Here is a 25,141-nt window from a genome sequence, read left to right as displayed (position 1 = left end):
TTCTTACCCATAGCTTCCTACACAAATGAAATCACAGATCAGGGTTTCTTCTTTTTTGAAGTGTGTACAAAATTTTATCTATAATTTTTCTTTTTCAATGACATTATGACCTCAACTTCAAATACCAACAAAACACTAAACATATTTCAAAACTCTATCTGATTAAGGTAAATTATCAGTTAGCTGGAAAACAATTAACTTCTGTGTCAAAAGGAATTGACAACAGCCAAAGGCAACACGTTCAGAATATATGCTATTTTGTAAAGCAATTTTCAACAAAATCCTAGTAAGAAAACTAGAGCACTATTTCAAGAAAATTCACTAAGGTCTAGTAGGAACCACACCAAGAATGTAAAAATGGTTCAAATTTGAAAAACAATTAGTATAAATAATCACATAAACAACAAATAACATGATTATTTCAATAGCAACAAATAGCCTTTAAAAAATACAATTCTTTCTCATTTATGTTGAAAACCCTAAAAATGAAAAAATCCTCTTTAACATAAAAAGGCCAAAATGATCCTTACAACTTATAACAAGAATAAGCACCATTTGTAATGGAGAAATTACACAAATACAAATACAAAGCAAGGATTATCCCTCCTCCTGTCATTTTACATAACTTTTGAAACACATTAAAGGTAAATACAATGGCAAAGATGAGATAAAATTAGCCCTCTGTATAAGTCAACATAATTGCTTAGAAAACCCCAGAGAATCAGCAAAGAAAGGGAGAATAGCACAATGCATGGTGAGATGGTCTTATGGGTCAGGAAAAGCTAGGTCCAAATACAGCCTCTGATATATACTGGATATATGATCCTGGCAAATCACTTAACCTTTCAGGGCCTTCCAGTAACTCTATAAGACTAAGACACAAAGCAACTAACAATGTGCTTTGGGAAAAAGGATGCCCTGTACCAATCTCTCAACACCAATACAATCCCATCCACAAAAGGTAACAAGATACAAAAAATAAATCTGCAAAAGTCATCAGGATTTCTATTCGGGTCTAAATAAACTACAGCAGAAAATTTAAGGGTAATTCTTTTCAAAAGTACAAGTCCATGACATTCATGGGAGTTAACCTACCAAGACCAATGGAGGAATTATATGTAGACAACTAGGAAATAAGCTTTTCAGAAATTAAAAAAAAAAAATTACTAAAGTATCATTATTTGTGGCTGGATCATAGCAATATATTATTATTCTACCTACATGAAATTACAGACAGAATATTTCAACAAACTTTCAAGGGATTATTTTATTTTTATTGTTCAATTATGTCCAATTATTTATGATCCCATTTGGAGTTTTTTTTGACAAAAATACTGAAACAGTTTGCCATTTCCTTCCCTAGCTCATTTTATAAATGAGAAAATTGAGACAAACAGGTTTAAGTGATGTACAAGGGTCACAAAGCTAGTGTCTGAGCCCATATTTGAACTTGGGTTTTTCTAACTCTAGCCAGTGCTTCATTCACTGCACCACTCAGCTGCCTGATTATTTTATAGAACTAGACAAAAGCACAGCAAGATTTCCATTTTTTTTTTTGAAAAGAAAAACAAAAGTTCTAGGATCTTAGGAAAAGTTAGGAAATGAAAAAGACTTAGCATTTTCAGCTTTCAAACTACATTTTAAGAAAAAAATTTGGAGGAGCCAAGACGGCAGAGTGGAAAGAAACATACGCTTAGATCTTACCCCACAGCCCATATAATAACTGTAAAGAAGAAATCTCAACAAATTCTAGAGCAGAAGAAGCCACAGAACAATGGAGTGAAGGAGATTTCTGTTCCAGAGAGACAGGAAAAACCGATGGGAAAGGTCTGGTACTCACCAGACCCGGAGCAGAGCCCAGACCTGCCTTGGCCACGCAACACTGAGAGGAGCACATCTGAGGAGGCTTCAGGGACAGAACCTCCAGCAACAGCGCAGATCCCTCAACCCACAGGCACCAAAGGTCAGTGAGAGGGTCTTTCCAGCTGGCCGAGAAGGGAGTGGGGTATCCCCATAACTCAGGCCCCCTCAGGAGGCAGCAGTAGAGGCAGCAGCAGACAGGGGCTCCCAAAGCAGGCAGTAGTCTGCACCCACCTTCAGCATAAACCCCTGGAGGGAACAGACCCCCCCCCCCCCCCCCCCCCCCCCCCCCCGTGTGGCAGCCCTGCCCCCACCTAAGCAGCTGAACTTAATCTCACTCTGAATAGCAGCCCCGCCCCTGCTGAAAACCCCTGAGGCTTGGGAGTAGCTAATTTGAATCTCAGGCCCCAAGTGCTGGCTTGGCAGAGCTGGAGGCGAGGTGGTTGTGGAGAGGAAACTCAGAAGTCAAGTACCTGGTTGGGAAAATGCCCAAAAAAGGGGAAAAAAAAATAAGACCGTAGAAGGTTACTTTCTTGGGAAAGAGGTGTCTCCCCCCATCCTTTCAGATGAGGAAGAACAAGGCATACTGTCAGAGGAAGTCAAGGCCCTTGCCTCCAAAGGGAACTTAAACTGGACTCAGGCAATAGAAGACCTTAAAAAACAAGTTAGCAGCTTACTAAAGGAGAACCAAAAAAATGCTGAGGAAAATAACAACTTTAAAAAGAGGCTAACTCAATTGGAAAAAGAGGTCCAAAAATCCAACGTGAAGAAGGAGGTTTTAAAAAGCAGAATTAGCCAAATGGAGGAGAAGGTTCAAAAGCTCACTGAACAAAATAATTCTGTGAAAGAGAGAACTGAGTCCAGGGAAATGAATGACTATGAGTTAAACAAAGGAGTTAGTAAACAAAATCAAAAATTTGAAAAAATAGAAGATAATGTGAAACAACTCACTGGAAAAACTGACCTGGAAAATAGATCCAGAAGAAATGATTTAAAAATTATTGGACTTCCTGAAAGCCATGATCAAAAAAAGAGCCTAGACATTATCTTCCATGAAATTATCAAGGAAAACTGCCCTGATGTTATAGAATCAGAGGGCAAAATGGATATTAAAAGAATTCATCGATCACCTCCTGAAAGAAACCTGAACAAAGAAACTCCTAGGGATATTGTGGCCAAATTTCAGAGTTCCCAGATCAAAGAGAAAATACTGCAAGCAGCTAGAAAGAAACAATTTGAGTATTGTGGAAATACAATCAGGATAACACAGGATCTGGCAGCTTCAACACTAAGGGATCGAAGGCTTGGAGTGGGATATTTCAGAAGTCAAAGGAACTGGGACTGAAACCAAGAATCACCTACCCAGCAAATCTGAATATAATACTTCAAGGGAAAAAATGGTCATTCAGTGATATAGATGAATTTCAAGAATTCATGTTGAGGAAAAGACCAGATCAGTATTTAAAAATTTGACTTCCCAAGATAAGAATCAGGAGAACCATGAAAAGGTAGACAGAAAAGAAAAATCGTAAAAGACTCTCTAAAGCTGAACTGTTTACATTACTACATGGAAAGAAAATATTCTTAACTCTTGAATCTTTTCTCAGTATTTGGGTAGTTGGAGAGATTGTACATACACACACACACACACACACACACACACAAAACATACAGATAGGTAGATAGAGAGTGCAGGGTGTGTTATATCAGAAGAGATGATATCCACACACACACAAAAATACAATAAAATAAAATAAAAATTAAGGGGTAAAGGAGGAAAATTCCAGGAAGAGAAAGGGAGTAATGGAATGGGGCAGGCTATAACTCATAAAAGAGATAAGAACAATCTTATTCAATGGAGGAGATAAGGGAAAAGGGGAGAGGGGGAAAAATAAAGCTACTCTCCCCATGTGTGGCTGAAGGAGGGAATAACATGCTCACTAAATCTGATATGAAAATTTATATCACACCACAGGACAGTAGGAGAGGAGGTGACAAGTGGAGCGAGGGGAATGTTAGAAGGGAGGGCAAATGGGAGAAGTAATAAATACTTTCAAGAAGGGACAAGGTCAATTGTAGGGGGCAAAAATAAGGGGAGATGGGGTAGGTCAGAGGGCAATATGATTAGTATTATACAACATGATTACTATGGAAGTCTTTTGCAAAACCACACATATTTAGTCTGTATTGAATTGCCTGCCTTCTCAGAGGGGCGGGGGAGGGAGAGAAGTTAGAATTCAAAGTATTAGAAACAAATGTTGAGAATTTTTATTGCATATAATTGGAAAATAAGAACTACAGGGATAGGGGTATGGAAATTTATCTTGCCCTGCAAGAAAAGAGAGAAGATGGGGATTGGAGAGGGGTGGGGTGCGATGGAGGGGAGGGTACGTTGAGGGAAGGAGTAATCAGAATACAAGGTATTAGGAAGTGGGGGGAGGGGAGTGATGGGGAGAAAAATTGGACATGTTACAAAGTGAGGTAAAAGCAATTAGTATTAAAACAACAGACTGAATTAATTACTGAGAATAAATCAATGACATCTTTAGTTTGGAGAAAAGAATTTCAGTCTAAATTTCCCAGAGGAAGGTAACCTCAGGCAAAATTTGGCATTGATGGAAAAGTCAAGCTTTTAATGGTAAATTTGATTTTATGATTGCCATTTAATCAGGAACTAGAACATGTATAGAAAGGCATGTAAGCCACTTAAGACTTGCCTCAAAAGATGTTCCTTGGCCAACGTGAAACTATAATCATATTTGAAACCTGGTTATTGGAACTTGCCATTTTTAGATGCTATGGGACTATTAAGTGACTGTTCTTCTGAGTCTAACTCCAGGTATGGATAGCAAGAAAGGCTACCTGACCTCCCAATCCATGATGCCAGTAAGCTGATGAGATGCTGGTATGAATTGCATAGGTGATCTCAAGGGAAGGGTGGGAGAGCGGCTGTTCAGCATGGGCTGAGGTGGGATTCTCTTGACTCAGTTTCCCCACTGACACCTGGCAGACTTTAATCCTGACTGGATGCAAGTGGATAATCTAATCCTGCCTGGAACTGACATGAAGTTGGGGAGATATTGTATCCCCGCAATGTCCTTACTATTGGTGGCAATTTCCTATAGTCAAAAGGTTTGTAAGCTTAATACCAGATCTACTCAATTATAGATTATGGGTAGGGGAACATACAAGGTTGTCTAAAATTAAGCTATTAGGCACAGGACTTTAGACCAACAACAATAAGTTAGGGTCCTTTGATTCTTAGTAATACTGTGGAGACAATTAGGTCAAAAGCTTGTGAAGTTAACAACATAAATATTATTTGTGTCTCAGCTGGTTAATGTTCAAAAAAAAATTCTTTTGTGGTCCATATTGTAAATGCTTTAAAAAGAAGTATCGGGGGCGGAGCCAAGATGGCGGAGTAGAAAGACACACATACACATAGCTCCGAACTCACAACCCATAGAACATCTACAAAGAAGCAACTCACGGCGAATTCTGTACCCAGAGGCCACAGAACATTGGAGCGAGGGAGATTTCTGTTCCGGAGAGACCTGCAAACCTCTCGCAAAAGGTCCTTCACGCCGCAGACTGGGCGCCAGGACTGGGAGCTGAGTACAGCCCTGCCGCAGCCGTGGCACCGGGAGGAAAAGATCCGAGCGGGCTTCAGGAACGGAATCTCCAGCGGCCACGCGGGTCCCTCCACCCACAGGTGACAGGGGTCGGTGAGAGGGTCTCTTTGGCGGGTCGAGAGGGGAGTGGGGTGCCCCCATAACTCAGGCCCCCTCGGAAGGCAACAGCGGAGGCGGGAGCAGACCGGGGCTCCCCAAGCAGGCAGGAGCCTGGATCCATTGTTGAAGGTCTGTGCATAAACCCCCTGAGGGAACTGAGCCCGTAAGGCGGCCCTGCCCCGACCTGAGCACCTGAACTTAATCTCACACTGAATAGCAGCCCTGTCCTCGCCCAAAGCACAGAGGCTGGGAAGCAGCATTTGATTCTCAGACCCCAAGCGCGGGCTGGGAGGATCAGGAGGCGAGGTGGGTGTGAGGAGAATATTCAGAGCTCAAGTCACTGGCTGGGAAAATGCCCAGAAAAGGGAAAAAAACCAAGAGTATTGAGGGTTACTTTCTTGGTGAGCAGGTTTCTCCTCCTCTCCCTTCTGATGAGGAAGAGCGGTGCTCACCGTCAGAGGAAGACATGGAAGTCAGTGCTTCTACATCCCAGCCCACTCAATGGGATCAGTTCTGGGAAAAGGTCTTAAAGAGCCCAAACAATTTTCAAAATCATGATAGAGAGGTGGAGGAAAAACTGGGAAGAGTAATAAAAGACTTGCAAGCAAAGTATGAACAACAAATCAGCACCCTGCTAAAGGAGACCCAAAAAAATGCTGAAGAAAATAACACCCTGAAAAATAGGCTAACTCAATTGGCAAAGGAGGTTCAAGAAGCCAATGAGGAGAAGAATGCTTTCAAAAGCAGAATTAGCCAAATGGAAAAGGAGATTCAAAAGCTCACTGAAGAAAATAATTCTTTCAAAATTAGAATGGAACAGATGGAGGCTAATGACTTTATGAGAAACCAAGAAATCACAAAACAAAACCAAAAGAATGAAAAAATGGAAGATAATGTGAAATATCTCACTGGAAAAACAACTGACCTGGAGAATAAATCCAGGAGAGACAATTTAAAAATTATGGGCCTACCTGAAAGCCAGGATCAAAAAAAGAGCCTAGACATCATCTTTCATGAAATTATCAAGGAAAACTGCCCTGAGATTCTAGAACCAGAGGGCAAAATAAGTATTCAAGGAATCCACAGATCACCGCCTGAAAGAGATCCAAAAAGAGAAACTCCTAGGAACATTGTGGCCAAATTCCAGAGTTCCCTGATCAAGGAGAAAATATTGCAAGCAGCTAGAAAGAAACAATTCAAGTATTGTGGAAATACAATCAGGATAACACAAGAACTAGCAGCCTCTACATTAAGGGATCGAAGGGCATTGGAGTATGATATTCCAGAAGTCAAAGGAACTAGGACTAAAACCAAGAATCACCTACCCAGCAAAACTGAATATAATACTTCAGGGGAAAAATTGTTCTTTCAATGAAATAGAGGACTTTCAAGCATTCTTGATGAAAAGACCAGAGCTGAAAAGAAAATCTGACTTTCAAACACAAGAATGAAGAGAAGCATGAAAAAGTAAATAGCAAAGAGAAGTCATAAGGGACTTTACAAAAGTTGAACTGTTTACATTCCTACATGGAAAGACAATATTTGTAACTCTTGAAACTATTCAGCATCTGGGTACAGGGTGGGATAACACACACACACATGCACACACACACATAGAGACAGACTGCACAGAGTGAACTGAAGAGGAGGGGATCATATCTTAAAAAAAAAAAAATGAAATCAAGCAGTGAGAGAGAAATATATTGGGAGGAGAAAGGGAGAAATGGAATGGGGCAAATTATCGCTCATAAAAGAGGCAAGCAAAAGACTGTTTAGTGAAGGGAAAAAGAGGGGAGGTGAGAGAAAAACATGAAGTTTACTCTCATCACATTCCACTAAAGGAAGGAATAAAATGCACAGTCATTTTGGTATGAAAACCTATCTTACAGTACAGAAAAGTGGGGGATAAGGGGATAAGCAGGGTGGGGGGGATGATGGAAGGCAGGGCACGGGGAGGAGGGAGCAATTTGAGGTCAACACTCATGGGGAGGGACAGGATCAAAAGAGAGAACAGAAGTAATGGGGGACAGGATAGGATGGAGGGAAATATAATTAGTTCTTACACAACACTATTATTATGGAAGTCACTTGCAAAACTACACAGATCTGGCCTATATGGAATTGCTTGCCTTCCAAAGGGAAGGAGTGGGGAGGGAGGGAGGGCAGATTGGCAGACAGGGGCAATTAGAATGCTCGGTGTTTAGGGGTGGGGGGAGGGGACAAAAGGGGAGAAAATGTGGAACCCAAAATTTTGTGAAAATGAATGTTAAAAGTTAAATAAATTAATAAAAAAAAAAGAAGTATCACCTGACCAAAAGTTTGAATTGCTTTATCTGTTATAAACTGTGTTAAAAATAAATAATAAAAAAACAGACAAATAAAAATTCTCTATTTTGTACTGATTTTTAAAAGAGGAAAATATGTCAGTGGAATTGACTAGTTAACCAATAACCAGAACCATTGAAAACAGCACTCTATTTGATAGGAATTACCAGGAAGAATAGGAAGTAGTTTGGCTTAAATTGGATTTAAATCAATATCTTGTAACAGAGACCAAATGAACATGTAAAGTAAACAAATATGTAAAGTAAACAAAAGAGTCACATCACTCAGAAAAAAAAATCAGATGAGATCAAAAGGAGGTACTTTTCACCACAATAGCTAGGGGAACAATTTTGTTTTAACATTTTCTTGATATCTTTTGATTTCATTGTCAGTTTCATATATGCTCCTCACCATGAACAGAATAGGAAAATACAGCTAAAGAAAACCAACAAAGAATCATATTTGATAATAATAATGCTAACATTTATACAGTGCCTACTATGTTCAAGGCACTGAGCTAAGTGCTTTACAAATATCTCATTTTATCCTCATAATAAGTTATTATCTCCAATTTACAGATGAGGAAACGGAGGCTGACAGCAGTTAAATGATATGCCCAAAGTCACACATCTGGTAAGTGTTGGAGGCCAAACTTTTTTTAAAAACTCAGGTCTTTCTCAACACTCTATTCACTTTGCCACCTAGCTGTCCCACTATACCAATAGACTCCAATTTCTCTAAAGGAATAAAGTGCAGGTACAAAATCATTTCTCCCTGGCAAAGCTTACTAATCATCATTACAAAGCATTTACACTTAGTCTTATTTTTCTTCACATCTGGATTGCTGCAGACATTTTAACTTAAACATAAAACTAGCATTATCTGTAATAGAGGGGAAAAAATGAAAGTTTCCCCAGTAGAAATTGTTTTAAACCAAAGGTTGTCTCTTTCCCTACAGTACCTGAAATACAAACTATAACAGCAAGACAAGAAATCACACTAAGGTAAAAACATTTTCAAAAAGAAACACCAGTCCCTAATTACAGTCACCATAATTGTTGACTAAGAAAATCCCAGAGGATCAGCAGTGTGACCTTATTAATAGACTCAATAAAATAAAAACAGCTTGGCATAGTGCAGTGAGATATGGTCTAAGATTCAAGGAGGTAAGACTTTGAGTCCAGCCTCTGAAACATTCTGCTTGTTTGACCCTTTGAGTAAGTTACAGCAAGTGTTCTAAAAGTCTAAGTTCAGTTTTAAGCTTTAATATCTTAAATGACTTTTGAAATATTCCATATTTTTGCCACACAATCTAAGAAGGTCAAAAATAATTTTTTCTAAAAGTCTGATATATAACAAAATATTCTTATCAAATGCAAGAATAAAAATATACTATGGATGGGTGGAATATGAAATTATGATTGGTTTTCATTAATAAAAAAACAGTAGAAGCTATATAATTTCAATCAAGAATCACAAAAACCTCACAAAACATCACTGTTGTTGGTTGAGGTAACTAATTTTAAAATTATACTAGAAAAAAGGATTTTTTTTTTGTATTTGCATCTCCAGTGTCAAACAATTCCTGCCATACGGTGTTGTTGCTATTCAGTACATTTCAGTCCTGTCTGACTCTTCAGAACCCCATTTGGAATATTCTTGGCAAAGACAGTGGAGTGATTTGCCATTTCCTTCTCTAGCTCATTTTACTGATGAGGAAACTGAGGTGAACAGGGTGAAGTGACTTGCCCAGGGTCACAGAGCCAGTAAGAGTCTGAAGCCAGTTAACTCAAGAAGATGAATCTTCCTGACTGCAGGCTCAGCACTCTACTGCACCACCTAGTTATTCCTTGGCACAGCAGGCCCTTAGAAAACAATGATATAGTAATAAGCACACTAAATCATTGGTAACATCTCCAAATCTCTGCATATGATTTTGGTCTACAATATTGTTGGGCTTTTTCTTACGGGAAAAAAAAGTCCTATTTAAGCAGAGCAAAACTAAGGCAATTTAAATTTGAATTGTAAATCCACTGAACAAAACTGAAAGGAACAGTAATAATACTGGATGTCCCAAAGGTGTAGCTTTAAGTTTTCATTGCTTAAAGGTTATCCCTGTGCTAATGGGTGAGGAAGGCATAACAACTACCAAGCAAAACCTCCCTTTGACAACACTCACAACATTCCAAATGCAACATGTACTTTGTTGTCTCCCATCTCATCATCTATTTGTCCTTATGTTTGGGAATTCTTTGTTTTAATCTTCTTTTCATTTATATCATTTTAGTCATTGTGTAGATTGAAGTTCTGAACATTTCACTCTACATCAATTCATAAAACTCCCCACATTTCTCTAAATGTTTCGTATGTCATTTCTTATTGACGCCTTTTGTATTCACAGAATAATTTCTCAACATTACTGCACCTCACCTTAAATGAGCCGTCTCTCACAAGAAAAACACCTAAGCAAATTCAAAAGACATAAAATTACTCATTTGGCAGCATATGCATTATTGCTCAGCTGAAGTTCCTTATCCCTCTACCAAAAGGGTAGAGATGCCTTGACCTCTTTTAGCCACACAAACCACTATTATCACAACAGAGATAAAGACTATATCTGTGAATTCACTGATATAAAGAAATCCCAGGGGATTCATGACCCAACAGCAAAAGCAATGAAGCTGAGGATCAGAAAAACAGCAATGGAGAGGGGTACACTGGGGTATTAGCACTGCAATCGAGTAGTTTTGTGAAAGTGGTGTTGTGGGTTCGCTATTGGTGAAAGCCATAACAAGGATACCTTGTGTGTCTGCACCTCTACCCAACAGACTCAAGCCCAGTACTAAGCAGTAAATCAAAACAAGACAACATATGTAACAATGCTTTATAGTTCCTCCTCCCTTTGTCTTACTTCTATAATTACCAGTGATTTTTCAGGGTCTTTGCAAGGATTCAATCTTTCATCTGGCTGCTGCCCCAGACCGATGATTATTAAACTCTTGGCAGGGATACACTATGTCTCTGGCCACCACATCTAATGTAAGTAACCCATATGATTATTAAACTTCTCTCATAATCGTCATAGAGCTCCTGGCCTCTCTTTCTTTGGTATAAAACTTGTCCTACTTTTTGGTGGGAGGATCATGAATATCCCTGAGCAAGGGAATTCTGGATACTACTGGTATAAATTATTTCATCAAAAATATGAAAAATCAAAAAAGGTGATGGACTGATTATATGATGAGAGTGAAGAAAAGACAACTAGTAGAACCTTGATGTTCCACTGGTAATCAGAAAATACCAAGTGATAAATGGTTTGCTTGGTTGGCTCCCCTGGGGCAAACTTATTGGAGGTTATAGATGAATGAAATTAATCACAATCATATCATATGCAAAATTTACAACTTTTACCTTTAAAATAAAAAAAGGCTATGTGTTTCACTTTTCAATCTATGGATCAAAAAGTATTTATTAAATATGAAAGTTAAAGGTCTTATAATAGGAAGGCAAGAGGCAGGCGGGAAGGAGGGAAGGAAGGATGGAAGGAAGGAAGGAAGGAAGGAAGGAAGGAAGGAAGGAAGGAAGGAAGGAAGGAAGGAAGGAAGATCCTACCTGTCAAGATCAAAAAACAAGTACATATTAAAAGTAAAAATTAATGATCCCTATTATCTAGAAGGGAAAACTAAGAGGACATATATAAGTATACAGAGAATAAACCCATGATTTTACCAATAAAAGGTAACTCCCAGATGAGGAAACTCCCTATAACCATTCATTCAAAGAACAAATAACTACAATGTTACATGAATTGACTACAAATTGAAAAGGAGATCCTACAAAAATCTTTCTACAGAACAAATATGGTATCAGTATCTAAAAAGCAGGGACAAAGTAGAAAAGGAAAACTAGAGACCAATATCCTTAGTGATTACTTATCAAAAAAAATTATATAAAATAGACTGGATTTATAGCAGGAACACCAGATTGGTTTATATAAACAAAACTATAAACATAGACTTTTTGAATAACCTCTCTGAGAAAAGAAGACACACAGTCATATCAACAGATGCTGAAAAACTGTTTAACAAAACGTAACTCCCATTTCTGTTAAAAAAAAAAAAAACATTAAAAAAAATGGAAGAAAACTAACATTTCCTTAATATGGCAAATAGTATAAAAAGAAGGGCAACTAACTAAGGTGGTCCAGTGGATACAAAATCAGGCATGAAATCGGGAAGACTCATTTTAAAACTGGACTAAGACACTTACACATCACTTAACCCTGTTTGCCTCAGTTCATCTGTAAAATAAGCTGGAGAAAGAAATGGCAAACCATTCCAGAATCTTGGCCAAGAAAATGAGATCACAAAGAGTTTGAAACAACTTAACAACAAAAACCAGGAGCCAACATCCTAATAGAGAAAAATTGTCAGAGCACCTTCCAATAGGATCCAGGTAGCACATGGGTTCTCATTATCATCGATCATTAACAGAATACTAGAAGTACTAGGTGCAAAAAGAAAAAATAAGAAACTGAGGAAATATGGACAGTTAAAGAAGACAAAATTATCATTTTCTGTACATGAGTCTATTTGGAGGACCCAAAAGATTCAACTAAAAATTATGTTAAGCAAGAAATTCAGCAAAGTAGCAGGTTCCCACATCAACTGTATACCATCAACAAAACTCATCAGGAAGAGATTTAATCAATAGCAAATAACTATAGGAGGACTGAAAATATATCATCACCTACTGACCAAGGCTATATGCATTACAGAAATAAACCTGTTATCTGAATATTGTTTATATCTAGGCCATGTCAATATAATAAAAATGACAATATTCCCTAATCTTTTTCAGTGAAAATGAATGTGAAGGAAGGCAGGCTAGCAGTACCAGATTTCAAACTGTATTATAAAGTGGTAATCACCAAAAACAATCTGTTAAGAAACAGAGTGGTGAATCTATGGAATAGATCACATACATAATACATGGTAGTAAATGACTACAGTAATCTAGTGTTTGATAAAAACAAGATCTAACTTTGGGGGCAAGAACTTACTATCTGACAAAAACTGCTGGGGAAAGCAGTCTAGCAAAAACTAGGCATAGACCGTTATGTCACACCATGTACCAAGACAAGCACAAAATGGGTACAGGATTTAGACACAAAGTGTGTTATCACAAGCCAAAGTTTGGGGAGCATGGAAAATTTTGCCCATAGGACCTATAGAAAAGGGAAGAATTTATAACCAAACAAGAGGGGAAAAAAAATCACAAAGTAAAATGGATAATTCTTATTACATGAAATTTTAAAGTTTTTGCACAAACAATATCAATGTAGCCAAAATTAGAAGGTAAGTGGGAAATGGAGGAGAATGGAATTTTTTTTTAAAGTAAGTTTCTCAGATAAAGATATTTCAAAAATATGTAATGAACTGGGCCAACTTAATAAAAACATGAGCCATTCCACAACTGATAAATAGTCAAATGATTTGAACAGGCAGCTTTCAGGAAAAGAAGCTCTAAATCAGTAATTAGAAAAATGCAAAATAAAACAACTCTGAAGTACCACTTCACACCATCTGATTAGTTATATGCTGAATGAAAAGCCCAAGAGAGAGCTTCTAGGTAATTAAAAATTTATTAATTAGGCTAGCAAATAATAAACTACTGCTCAGGAGTCTCTCTCAGTAACCAAAGACAAAGGCATAAAGATCAACGAATGTTTAAATACCTTTGGAAAAGGGACTGCCACTAACAGGTGAAAATCAACTCCATTAGTTAACATCAAGGAGCAGGTGGATTTTTTTTCTAATGAGGAGGTGGGAGTGGGGAGGGAGAAAGTAGAGGCTGGTGAACCTATTGCTTTTAGGGCTAGATTAGATTCTCTGGGTGAGGATGATTATTGGACAATCTCATCTATCAGAAATATTCTTCAGAAACTGACCCATGGGGGCTAGATTTTGAATGAAGAGAAAATAACCTGGATCCCAATAATTGGTTATTAGTATAATAGGAAAAAACTTCTCCTAAAGGAACATGACAAATGCTGGATGGAATGTGGAAAGAGAGAAATACTAAATGCATTGTTGATGGAGTCATGAACTAGTCTAACCATAACAGAGAAGAATTTGGAACTATATCCACAGGGAAATCAAAATGTGTATAACCTTTGACCCAGTCTGTATCCCAAAGAGACTGAAGAAAAGGAAAAAGGATCTGTACAAAAATACTTATAGAAGATCTTTTGGTGGTGGCAAAGAACTAGAAAACAAGAGGATGCCCATTTACTGGGTAATAGTTCAAGAAGTTGTGGTCTATGATTACAATAAAACAGTACTATAGTATAAGAAATGATAAGCAAGGATGGTCTCAGAGAAACCTGGGAAGATTTATATGAACTGATGCAAAGTGAAATGAACAAAAATAGGTCAATATTTTAACAGCAATACTGTAATGATGAGTAACTCTGAAAGTCTCTGAAAGTACTCTAATTAATACAATGATCCAAGATAATTCCAAAGGATTCACAGAGAAAAATGCTATCTAGAGAGAGAAGCAGATTGAACATACTTTTTTCGCTTTACGTTTCTTGTCTTTTTTTTAATTTTGCAACATAGCTAATATGGACATATGTCTTGCATGACTTCACAAGTATAATAGGTATCATACTACTACTCTTCTCAATTAAGGGGGTGCTAAAGAAAGAGGGAAAAGTGGAAACTCAAAAACTTTTTTAAAATGACCATTAAAATAAAGTATATTTTTAAAAAAGAAACAATTAGTATGATCTAGAGAACCAAGAAAACACAAACTGAGACAAAGTAAAGTAAGCAAGATTAAGAAAATAAAACTTAACGACTATAATAATACAAATGAAAATGCATATTTAGTACCGCAGTGACAAACACTGACCCTGGAGGAGAGATGAGGAAGAACCTCTCTCCTGCTTTTGCTGAGCAATTTTACTTTGTTACAAAAAAGATTTGGGGTAGGGACTAGTAGCCCCAAATTGTGTCGTAAAAACAAAAGATATGAATAAAAACTTTCTTTTACAAAAATATTTAGCTTTTGTTGAATAAAAATTCATACATTTAAAAACATCATCATAGTACATCCCTGAAATTCAGCCTTTTCATCCTTCCTGTCCTGACATCAACCCATCAATCTGAAGTCTAAAACTTCAGAGATAGAGCTGTTTTAGAAGTAAAAAACAAATTTTGAAAAGATTAGATTTTCCATCTTTCATAAAATAAGACTGCTTATGAAATGTAAGCTAAAACTGATTAAAATGCTAATAAAGGATTCTCGCAATCAAATTAAAATTATATATTTTACTGATCAAAAAAAAAAAACCAACTATTTTAGCAGAGCCAAGATGGAGGAGTAGAAAGATGCATCTACTATAGATCTTCATCCACAGTTCATAAAATACCTGTAAAAAATGAGTCTGAACAAATTCTAGAGCAGCAGAAGCCACAAAACGACAGAATGAAAGAGTCCCAGCCCAAGGTAGCCTGGAAAGCCGACAAGAAAGGTTTATCGCACACGGCCCAGCACATGGGGCCCAGCACCAGCAGGAACAGAAGCAGAACAGCCCTTGGGGGCAGAATTTCCTGCAGCAGTTGCAGTTGTCAGATCCCTCAACCCACAAATGCCAAAGAAAGCTTCAGAGGTCAGTGAGAAACCTTTTTCACCTGAGTGAGAAGGGAGTAGGGTCCTCCCCAGCTCAGGACCCCAGGCAGCAGCAGCAGTGGTGACAGTGACAGTGGCAGCCGCAACAGCAGCAGCAGCAGCAGCAGCACCCACGGTTGGAGCCCTTGGCCTAAAGTCCCTGGGGGAATTGAGCCGCTGATCTTGAGTCTCAGTCCTGAGTGGTGGCCCTGGGGTGAGAAAGAGTGCTGGCTGGTGTGGTGGAACTGGTGGAAGCTCTGGAAAGGGAATTTTACTTGCAGATCCTAGGCAGAAAAGCTTTGGTAGCTGCCAGACCACAGCACAGGCCAGAAGAGGAGTAAACTCCTCTCCCTTGATTGTGCCACCTTGGAGGAAATAAGAACTTGTAGGTTCCCCAGAGTGTACCCCCCTCGTGACAAATGACTGAAAAGTCAAATAACTGGATGGGAAAATGCCCAAAAAAGGGAGAAAAAATAAGAGTTTAGAAAGCTACTTTCTTGGTGAACAGGTATTTTTCTTCCATCCTTTCAGATGAGAAACAACAATGCTTACCATCAGAGGAAAACATAAAAATCAAGGTTTCTGCATCCAAAACCTCCCAAATACATATACAATGGTCTCAGGCCATGGAAGAGCTCAAAAAGGATTTTGAAAATCAAGTAAGAGAGGTGGAGGAAAAACTGGGAAGATAAATGAGAGAGATGCAAGAACACCATAAAAAGCAAGTCAACAACTTGCTAAAGGAGATCCAAAAAATGCTGAAGAAAATAACACCTTTAAAAATATGGTTAACTCAAATGGCAAAAGAGGTTCAAAAAGCCAATGAGGAGAAGAATGCTTTAAAAAGCAGAACTAGCCAAATGGAAAAGGAGGTTCAAAAGCTCACTGAAGAAAATAGTTCTTTAAAAATTAGAATGCAGCAGATGGAAGCTAATGACTTTATGAGAAACCAAAAAATTACAAAACAGAACCAAAAGAATGAAAAAATACAAGATAAGGTTAAATATCTCATTGGAAAAACAACTGACCTGGAAAATAGAACCAGGAAAGACAAATTTAAAATTATGGGACTACCTGAAAGCCATGATCAAAAAAGAGCCTAGACATCATCTTTCACGAAATTATCAAGGAAAGCTGCCCTGATATTCTAGAACCAGAGGGGATAATAAATATTGAAAGAATCCACAAATCACCTCCTGAAAGAGATCCAAAAAGAGAAACTCCTAAGAATATTGTAGCCAAAATTCCAGAGTTCCCAGGTCAAGGAGAAAACATTGCAAGCAGCTAGAAAGAAACAATTCAAGTATTGTGGAAATACAATCAGGATAACACAAGATCTAGCACCTTCTACATTAAGGGACTGAAGGACTTGGAATGTGATATTCCAGAAGTCAAAAGAACTAGGATTAAAACCAAGAATCACCTACCCAGCAAAACTGAGTGTAATACTTCAGAGGGAAAAATGGTCATTCAATGAAATAGAGGACTTTCAAGCATTCCTGATGAAAAGACCAGAGCTGAATAGAAAATCTGACTTTCAAACACAAGAATCAAGAGAAGCTTGAAAAGGTAAACAGGGAAGAAAAATCAAAATTAAAGTTGAACTGTTTACATTCCTACATGGAAAGATAATATTTACAACTCTTGAAACTTTTCTCAGTATTTGGGTAGTTGGAGGGATTACACACACACACACACACACACACACACACACACACACACACACACAGCGCGCTGAAAAGAAAGGGATGATATCTAAAAAAATAAAATTAAGGGGTGAGAGAGGAATACATTGGAAAGAGAAAGGGAGAAATGGAATGGAGCAAATTATCTCTCATAAAAGAGGCAAGAAAAAGCTTTTTCAATGGAGGGGAAAAAAGGGGACGTGAGAGGGAAAAAGTGAAGCTTACTCTCATCACATTTGGTTTAAGGAAGGAATAACATGCACACTCAATTTGGTATGAAAATCTATCTTACACTACAGGAAAGTATCTTGTGCCTATTAAGTTAATAAACATTTAAGCTCCTATGTCCTGGGCAATACATTAAATATTCTCAAAAAGTTCAATCAAATGGATGAGACAGCATTCAAAGAACTATGTACAAACAAGATATATACAGGAACACAGGATTAAAGTGGAGTTAATGTCATAGGCAAGGCAGGTTCTTGTAGAAGGTAAGGTTTTAGCTGAGTCTTGAAGGAAGCCAGGAGAGTTCCAGGCATGAAAGACAACCACTGAAAGTAACAGGAGTTTGATGACATATATCGTTTGCAAAAACAGTCAATCTTTGAGACAAATATGTCCCTGATACACTATGAACAGTTTGGCCTTTCACCAACTATGCAAGGTTTGTCTGATATTAGGAAAACAAAAACATATCAGACTATGTTAATAACAAAATAATAAAAATCTTGATATCAATACATATGGACAAAATGTTTTTGATATGATACAATACCCTTTTATGTTAAAGACATTTAACCAACATTAGAAACAGAGGAATGGCTGAGTATGGCAGAACATGCCTGTAGTCTCTGTTCTTGGGGAGACTAAGGCTGGTGGATCTCTTGAGTTTAGGAGTTCTGAGCTGCAGTAGAGCTAAAATTCATTGGGTGTACCCGCTAAGCACAGCCTCAATATGCTGATCTCACAAGAAAGAGAACCACCAACCTACCTAAGAAGGGGTAAAATGGTCCCATGTCAGCAAAACAGAGCAGGGAATACCAGTAGTGCATAATTACTCTGAAAATAGGAAGAACTGAAAATCATGCATTCTTCTCTGTTGCCCTTGACAGTTCATCAGTACAACTTCTCAAAACATGTAAAATCAAGTATATTAAGCCATAAGGAATAAATCCCTCCCCAATATTCTCCCCACCAAAAACAAAAGAAAAGCTTTCGTGCAATGAAACTTCACTAACTAAAACCTACTCTCTCTGGGACTTTGAATTAAAGAAGGAAAAAGTATGAATCTCTGTGTTTGAAGAATATGAAAAAACCAATGAAACCTACTTCCTCAAGAAAATTAAAATAGGGGAAGTTTTAACACGGTAAGCAAAGTAGGTAAAGGAAAAAAGGGACTTTGGCAAACTCTTATTTTGACAAAACAGTTTATTTCAAATATATGATTTCTTTCATCATTTTTCTGAATTGTTTCAGTTCTAAAAACTCTATAAGAACATTCAAAACTTCTGATCATATGAACCTGTAAATTAGTCAATTTTGAATTACTTCTATGCTCTTTATCTCTTCTGCTCTCAAGTGGTCAAATCCCAAGACTTTCTTTGCACCATTTACCAAAAACCTAACCAAATTTTAGTAATGCCAGGGAATTACCCACTAGAAGTTAAGAAAGGAAAAGTTGGAATGAGGTAAAGCAGTATACTTCTTAGCTCTCATTCATGATAAATATTGACATCTGAATTTGGAAACTTGAATGTGAAGAGAATATTCACCACAGGCAAAATGGAAGCACATACTAATTGCTGAATATTGAATTACATTCTCTAACAAATTTCAATTATAAAAGCAGAGATGTGTTTCTCAAAAAAAAAAAAAAAAAATCTGCCAGAGAGACCCCACATCTTCACAAGCCTTTTAAAAGAAAATCATTCTCAAAATACCATCAGGAAAAAAAAAAAAATATATATATATATATATATATGTACACACGAATACAGAGTAAGTTGGGTTAATTTATTTGCATCAAACTGAATGTAATTTTCTAAGAAAAAATACAAACTCCAAATCAACTAAAATTCTCCATTAATGCCTTCTATTAACAGGTTATTAAGGACTAAAACAATAGGGTTTAAACTGATGCCTGAACTGGAGGGTCTTACAACTCAGGGCCACCCAACTCAGTAAACGCTCATCTCCAGAATCAGGTACCTGGTGATGAATTTCTCTTTGGTCACAGAAACTCAAGTTAGTGGTAGTGGTGGTTAGCAGTAATAACAGCAATAAACATTTCTATAGTGCTTCAAGGTTTGCAGTTTAATTTGTCTTGTTTGGTCCTCACAAATTCATGAGGTAGGTGTTGCTATTTACAGAGAGGAGTAGACCATCTACTAAGGTGTGAAGAGTTTGTTAGTCTGCATATTCTTCTTACCTAATATGATAAATTTTATCTTTATTACAAAGGAACCAGTAGGATGGAAAAAAATAGAGGGTGTGGAATCAGATGGCTTGGATTCGAATTAGTCCTGTCACTTACTACACTCAAGTTACCAAGCTTTGTTTTCCTTTACTACAAAAGGATTGCACTGGATATCTGAGGCTCTGTCCAACTCTAATTTCATGTATTTATAAGAAAACTTTATTAGTAAATATATAATATAGCAGATTAAGTTTAACTTAAGTACAGTAAACTTATTTGATTTCTGAGCTACACTCACTGGCAGCTTTTATAGTTATCTTCAATTTAGAAATAATTGATCTAAAGCAAAAGAGAAATAAAAGAGACAGTACTACAAAGATATTTTCACTGAAACATAGTCTAGAGGAATTATAAAATCATTCCTTCTACATAAACCTATTTAAGTTTGAAGAAAACAAATTTGTATAACTACTAAAGACTTTGTTTTTCTATTACTGATCAGCCAGGAATGTTATCATTCTTTAAATATTTAAGTAAATAATTTACTTAGTGCAAGGAGGGTCTCTAGGTTATACTTTCCCATTAGGTTCAAAGCAATTCAATTAGCATGAACTTGCCAAATGGTCAAATAAACTCTAAGATCATGTGAAGGAAAAAGATACTGTGATTAACTAAGAATTAACAATGAGGAAGCCAAGTTATGAAAACATATTGATTTGTTCTTTAGTAGTCATATCCTGAAAGCCCACAAGATGGAGATGTTTCACACTAAAGTATACCTTGGGAATTACAAAAAATGCAAGATCAGAGCTTCTTCCTTCTCTTTCCAGGAAGTTAGGATTTTTCTCAGTTGAAAATAAAAGAGGCAGAAATCAGATACCGACACTGTTTTCCTGGAGAGGATATATTTTATTTGAATTAGACATCCTGTATAAGATACTTTTAGCAATCCTCATCTATTTAACAGTTCACCTCTGTTAAAGATTTGTCTTTTGAGTTTAATAAAGTACCTACATTTGGATAAAGTTGCTGGACTTGGGAGTCAGAAACACCGGAGTTCAAATCCTGCTTCAGATACTTATTAATCATATGCAAATTGGTTTGCTTCAGTTTCCTCATCTGTAAAATGGGGATGACAGCACCTATTATTGTCACACAATTATTATGACAATAAAAGGAGCTAATATCTGTTAAGTATTTTGCAAACCTTAAAGAGGTATATAAATACCAGCTATTAAAGTTAATATTATAAACAAGAAAACTGAAATCCTGAGGTTAGGGAAACCAGCTCAATCTGCTTTAAAATGGCCAAACTCAGACTTCTGAGTTATGCCAAGCAACAGTACAAGTAAACATGCAGGAGCACAGCTGTCACAAAATGAAACAATATTAAAATTTTTATCTTCCCAAGTAATTCACACATTCCTGATGTCACCACTGTGGCGATGGCAGGGAACAGGCATAAAGCATGAAGAAGGTAGAGTCAGAAATAAAGATGAAGAATAGTTTATAAATGTTATTAAAAATGTCATTCTTAGGTTAATGATAATTAAATACAGGGAAACAATCTGTGAGTAGCAGGAGCTGACCCCCTGGAGACCCAACTGGCCACTTCCAGTTGGACAATGCTGCTATTTTCTCCTCCTCCCAGTCTTTCCTCTTCCTCTTCTCCTTCTGTTTATTATGGGATGCCATACCCTTACATGTGGGTGCTCTGCCCAAAGGAATATAAATTTTGATTGTGTATACTCCACAAATATCTTGGGGTTTAGGGGCTAGATTTCTTCCCCTACTTATTCTATCATTTTTCTTCCTGAAAAACAGAAATATATTTTTTATTTATGATTTCTTGAAATATAGCTCTGAAAAAACAGGCTTTGATAAAGCCCATTGGGATTCGAACAGAGCTACCTGAATAAGCCTTTAAACCCAAATCATTGGTTATATCACTGATTGGCCAATAATAGGTCCCAGACCAAGGGGGTGAAGCCTGATTTTGACTGATGATTTATCATGAGCAACTTCTGGCAGTATTAGTTAACACCAGCTCAGGTTTATTAGCATTATACACTTTCACATACATTACTAACTCACTTGATCCTCACAACAACCATGTAACTGTGACAAATTTTATGATTTTATAGATGAAAAAACTGAGACTCAGGTTAAATTATTTGCCCGCAGCCAGATACTCAAAAGTCAGATCTTCTGACTTTCTGTCATAATACTGACACGTCTACAACCAAAAGGCTGGCCACAGGTTGGCCATCAAATGATTTCACTTTTATTTTTGCCTCAGCAAAAATAGAAAATTGTCTACTAAGGTTTAGAATCTGTATGGGATCAAGTAGCTACACCAAAAAAATGAATATAAACTCTTCCATTTTGCATTCAAATCTCTTCACATTCTAACTCCACTCTATCCTTACAAATTGCTTTCACATTTCCCCTTTGTACTCTACGCTCCAGTCAAACTGGCTTACCAGCTGTTTGCCTATTTACAAATGCTCCATTCTCCTGGTCTCTCTCTGCCTTTCCATATGCCATACCTAGAGTGCATCTTTTCACCTCTAACTCTAAGTAAGAGAATCCCTAGCTTCAAGGTCAGGTACCATCTTTTTACATGAAGGTCTTTCTTGATTCTCCAAGTTGTTCTGTATATATTTTGTATTTACATTTTCTGTCCTTCCCTCATTCCTACTCTCCTTTCGTCTTAGTCCTTAAAGGGTCTAGCAATGGTTTCAACTTGATTGTTCTCCAACCCTGAAGGAGGGAGATGATGGTTCAAGGAATAATAATTCTTTAACATACCTTAAGTAGTAAATAATTAGCAGATAGAGTACAAAGCCTGTAGAGTCAAGAAGCCTCATCTTCCTGAGTATTCCAAGAGACCAATCAGAAGGCTACTGCAACAGCTCAAGATAGAGGTAATGAGATCTAGCCTGAACTACAATTAAAAGGGGACAACAGCACCTACCTGCCAAGATTGTTGTGAGGATCCAATGGGACACATGTAAACGGTTTAGCTTTATGCCTGGCATACAGTGGGTGCCCCAGAATGCTAGTTACTATTATTGTTGCTGCTGTTGTTACTGAGATAAGCTACAACTTGGAAGGTATTTAATATAATATAATTAGATATAAGTTTAATTTCAGTGTTGGACTTTTATTTGAACAAAGACTTTGCAATATTTGGGTCAACACAGTCTTTAAAAATGGTTGTTCATTGAATTTATTTCTGTAATTTGATTTAAAACAAAAATAAAGTGAAAATACTTGCTCTCACATATGTGGTAGAAAATTGTAGGGGAATTTGGCAAACTCTTTTGCTGAGATGGATAATTTTTAGCCACTTAACCAAATGATTAAAATAAATATTTAGTTGCAGTGTGAATTATTTACTTTTCTACTGGCTAATGCTATGTAAAATGATAAAGCTATTTAAAATACAATAGCATCTATTGATTCACTTTTAACAATGTTTACATGCATCTTTACAAGGAAAGAATCTGCTGAGATACGATGTTCTTCTCTTCTACCATTGGCACACAGGCCACACTCTGACAGAAGCTCCTGGGTGACTGACCAAAATCGCCAAACAGGTCACTTGGAAATCTGCTAAATTGAAGATTAGTAACATAAGTGGAGGATAGGTTTAAATCGGAAAATAGTCTTAATTCTTCAATGAGAAGTCTGCAACTTAATGTCTGTTTCTGTAGGATGTTTGTGATGGTCCATAATGGTTTTGAGATGACTTGTAATGCACATATTCAGTGATCTTGGTTTTCAGACAATCTAACATTTATGCGGCAAGAATGAAAACTGTTCTTTAACGTCTTTATCACATGATTACACAATGCATAAGGTACTGCTAGTAGAAGGAAACAGAGGGAAGCAAGGGAGCTACTCTGGTGTAGGACATAGAACAAAAATGGGGGTATTCACATTTATCTGGGTTGAGAGAAATTTTGATGACAGGCTGAGAAACTCCAAGAACTTATTGCTAAACATCACTTTGATATAATCACTGCATGAACACCAAAATTGTGTGCATGATCATGACAATCTATCATTACTACAGAAACAAATCTGCATAAGGTTTCAAACATATACATGCTTTTTATGACACAAGAAAAATTTATTTAAAAATTTCAATTATTTGCTTGTTGTTATGATTTCACAGTGTGCGCAGAAGAGAAGGGAAGGATGCAAGAGATACTAAGAAGATAGGGGACCTGAAGAATCAACAATTGAGAATAACACCTAGGTTCCAAATCTGGATGAATGGAAGACCTTGGGTAAGAAAGAAACAGATAAGTTAAGAGGAGCAGTAGATTTGAAGAAAAGATGATGACTATTATTTGGATATTTTGAATCTGAGATGACTGTGGGACATTTAGGTTGATATATCAAGACGGCAAGTGGAGGAAGAACTAGAGAGAAATATGGGGTAGATTTGAAGATTTGGAACTCATCTGCATAAACAATGATTGTTGTTTTAAATAAAAAGAGCAAAAAAAAAAAAACCAGCCTGAAGCAATTCTCGGAAATAACACAGCCAAGTTTGGTACCTAAAAAATGACAGGAATGAATCTCCTTTTCTTCTTTGCATTAGGAGACAAGAGGTATAGAATACTACCTACAATGGTATGTTGATATGTTATTTAGTATTGCTAAGCAGCTTTTTCCCCCTTCTATTTTTATACTTTTTATAAGGGACAGCACTCTCGGAAGAGAAGAGGAAGAACAGACTGGGAAACGTAGGTGATGTAAAAACAAAACATAATTTTTTTAAAGAGACAAATGAATTCCATGAAAACTAATGAAATCAAAGCGTGTAGAGAGAAAAGACCCAGAACATAGCTTTGGAATATGCTTACTAATAGGGGGCAGGATAAAGATGAACTTTCTGTGCAATAGTTAGGAAGAGAACCACGAAAGAGCAGAATCGCAGAACCCCAGAAAAGAGAGACTATTCAAACTGAGGGAGTATCCAATAGTATCAAACACTACAGAGAAGAGAGGTCAAGAATGAAGAGGACTTGGGGGGGGGAAAAGGTGATAGGATTTATCAATAAAGACATTGCTGGTGACTTTGCCAAGAGCAGTTCCTGTCTGTAGTGGGGACAACAAGCCATAAGCAATCTAGCCAAGGATAGCAACGTTTTAGAGTGGAAAAGGCAAGTGACCCCCAAGATTCAAATCCCAGCTCTGTCACTGCCTATGTGATCTTGGACAAGTCAATCAACCTTTGTTGGTCTAAGTTTGGTCATGTAGGAAGTAAGAGAATTAAATTCAATGACCTCTAGCTCTTCTTTTAAGCATAGCTGAAAAAGGAGGGAGAGGTGATAAAAAAGATATAACTGTTTTCCAAGAGAAGTGTGAAAGAGAAGAGAGACAGAAGATAGCCAGAGGGGATGGTAGCTTCAAGTGAAGGTTTTTTGAGG

General features: G+C 37.2%; 1 protein-coding gene and 1 long non-coding RNA gene across 8 annotated transcripts in view; one reads left to right on the top strand and one right to left on the bottom strand.

Moving 5' to 3' along the window:
- The window catches only part of SPIN1 (spindlin 1), a 222,617-nt gene that overhangs the window by 60,953 nt on the left and 136,523 nt on the right, over positions 1-25,141 (bottom strand). The window lies entirely within an intron of this gene.
- On the top strand, positions 10,848-24,220 carry LOC140496966 (uncharacterized). Its single transcript, XR_011964479.1, has 2 exons — positions 10,848-10,955; positions 23,878-24,220. It is a non-coding gene; the product is annotated as an uncharacterized lncRNA (long non-coding RNA).

Source organism: Notamacropus eugenii, chromosome 3, assembly GCF_028372415.1.
Source record: "Notamacropus eugenii isolate mMacEug1 chromosome 3, mMacEug1.pri_v2, whole genome shotgun sequence".
NCBI classification, from domain to species: Eukaryota; Metazoa; Chordata; class Mammalia; order Diprotodontia; family Macropodidae; genus Notamacropus; species Notamacropus eugenii.
The sequence above is the reverse complement of the archived record's forward strand: the minus strand, read 5'-3'. Positions and strand labels throughout refer to the sequence as shown.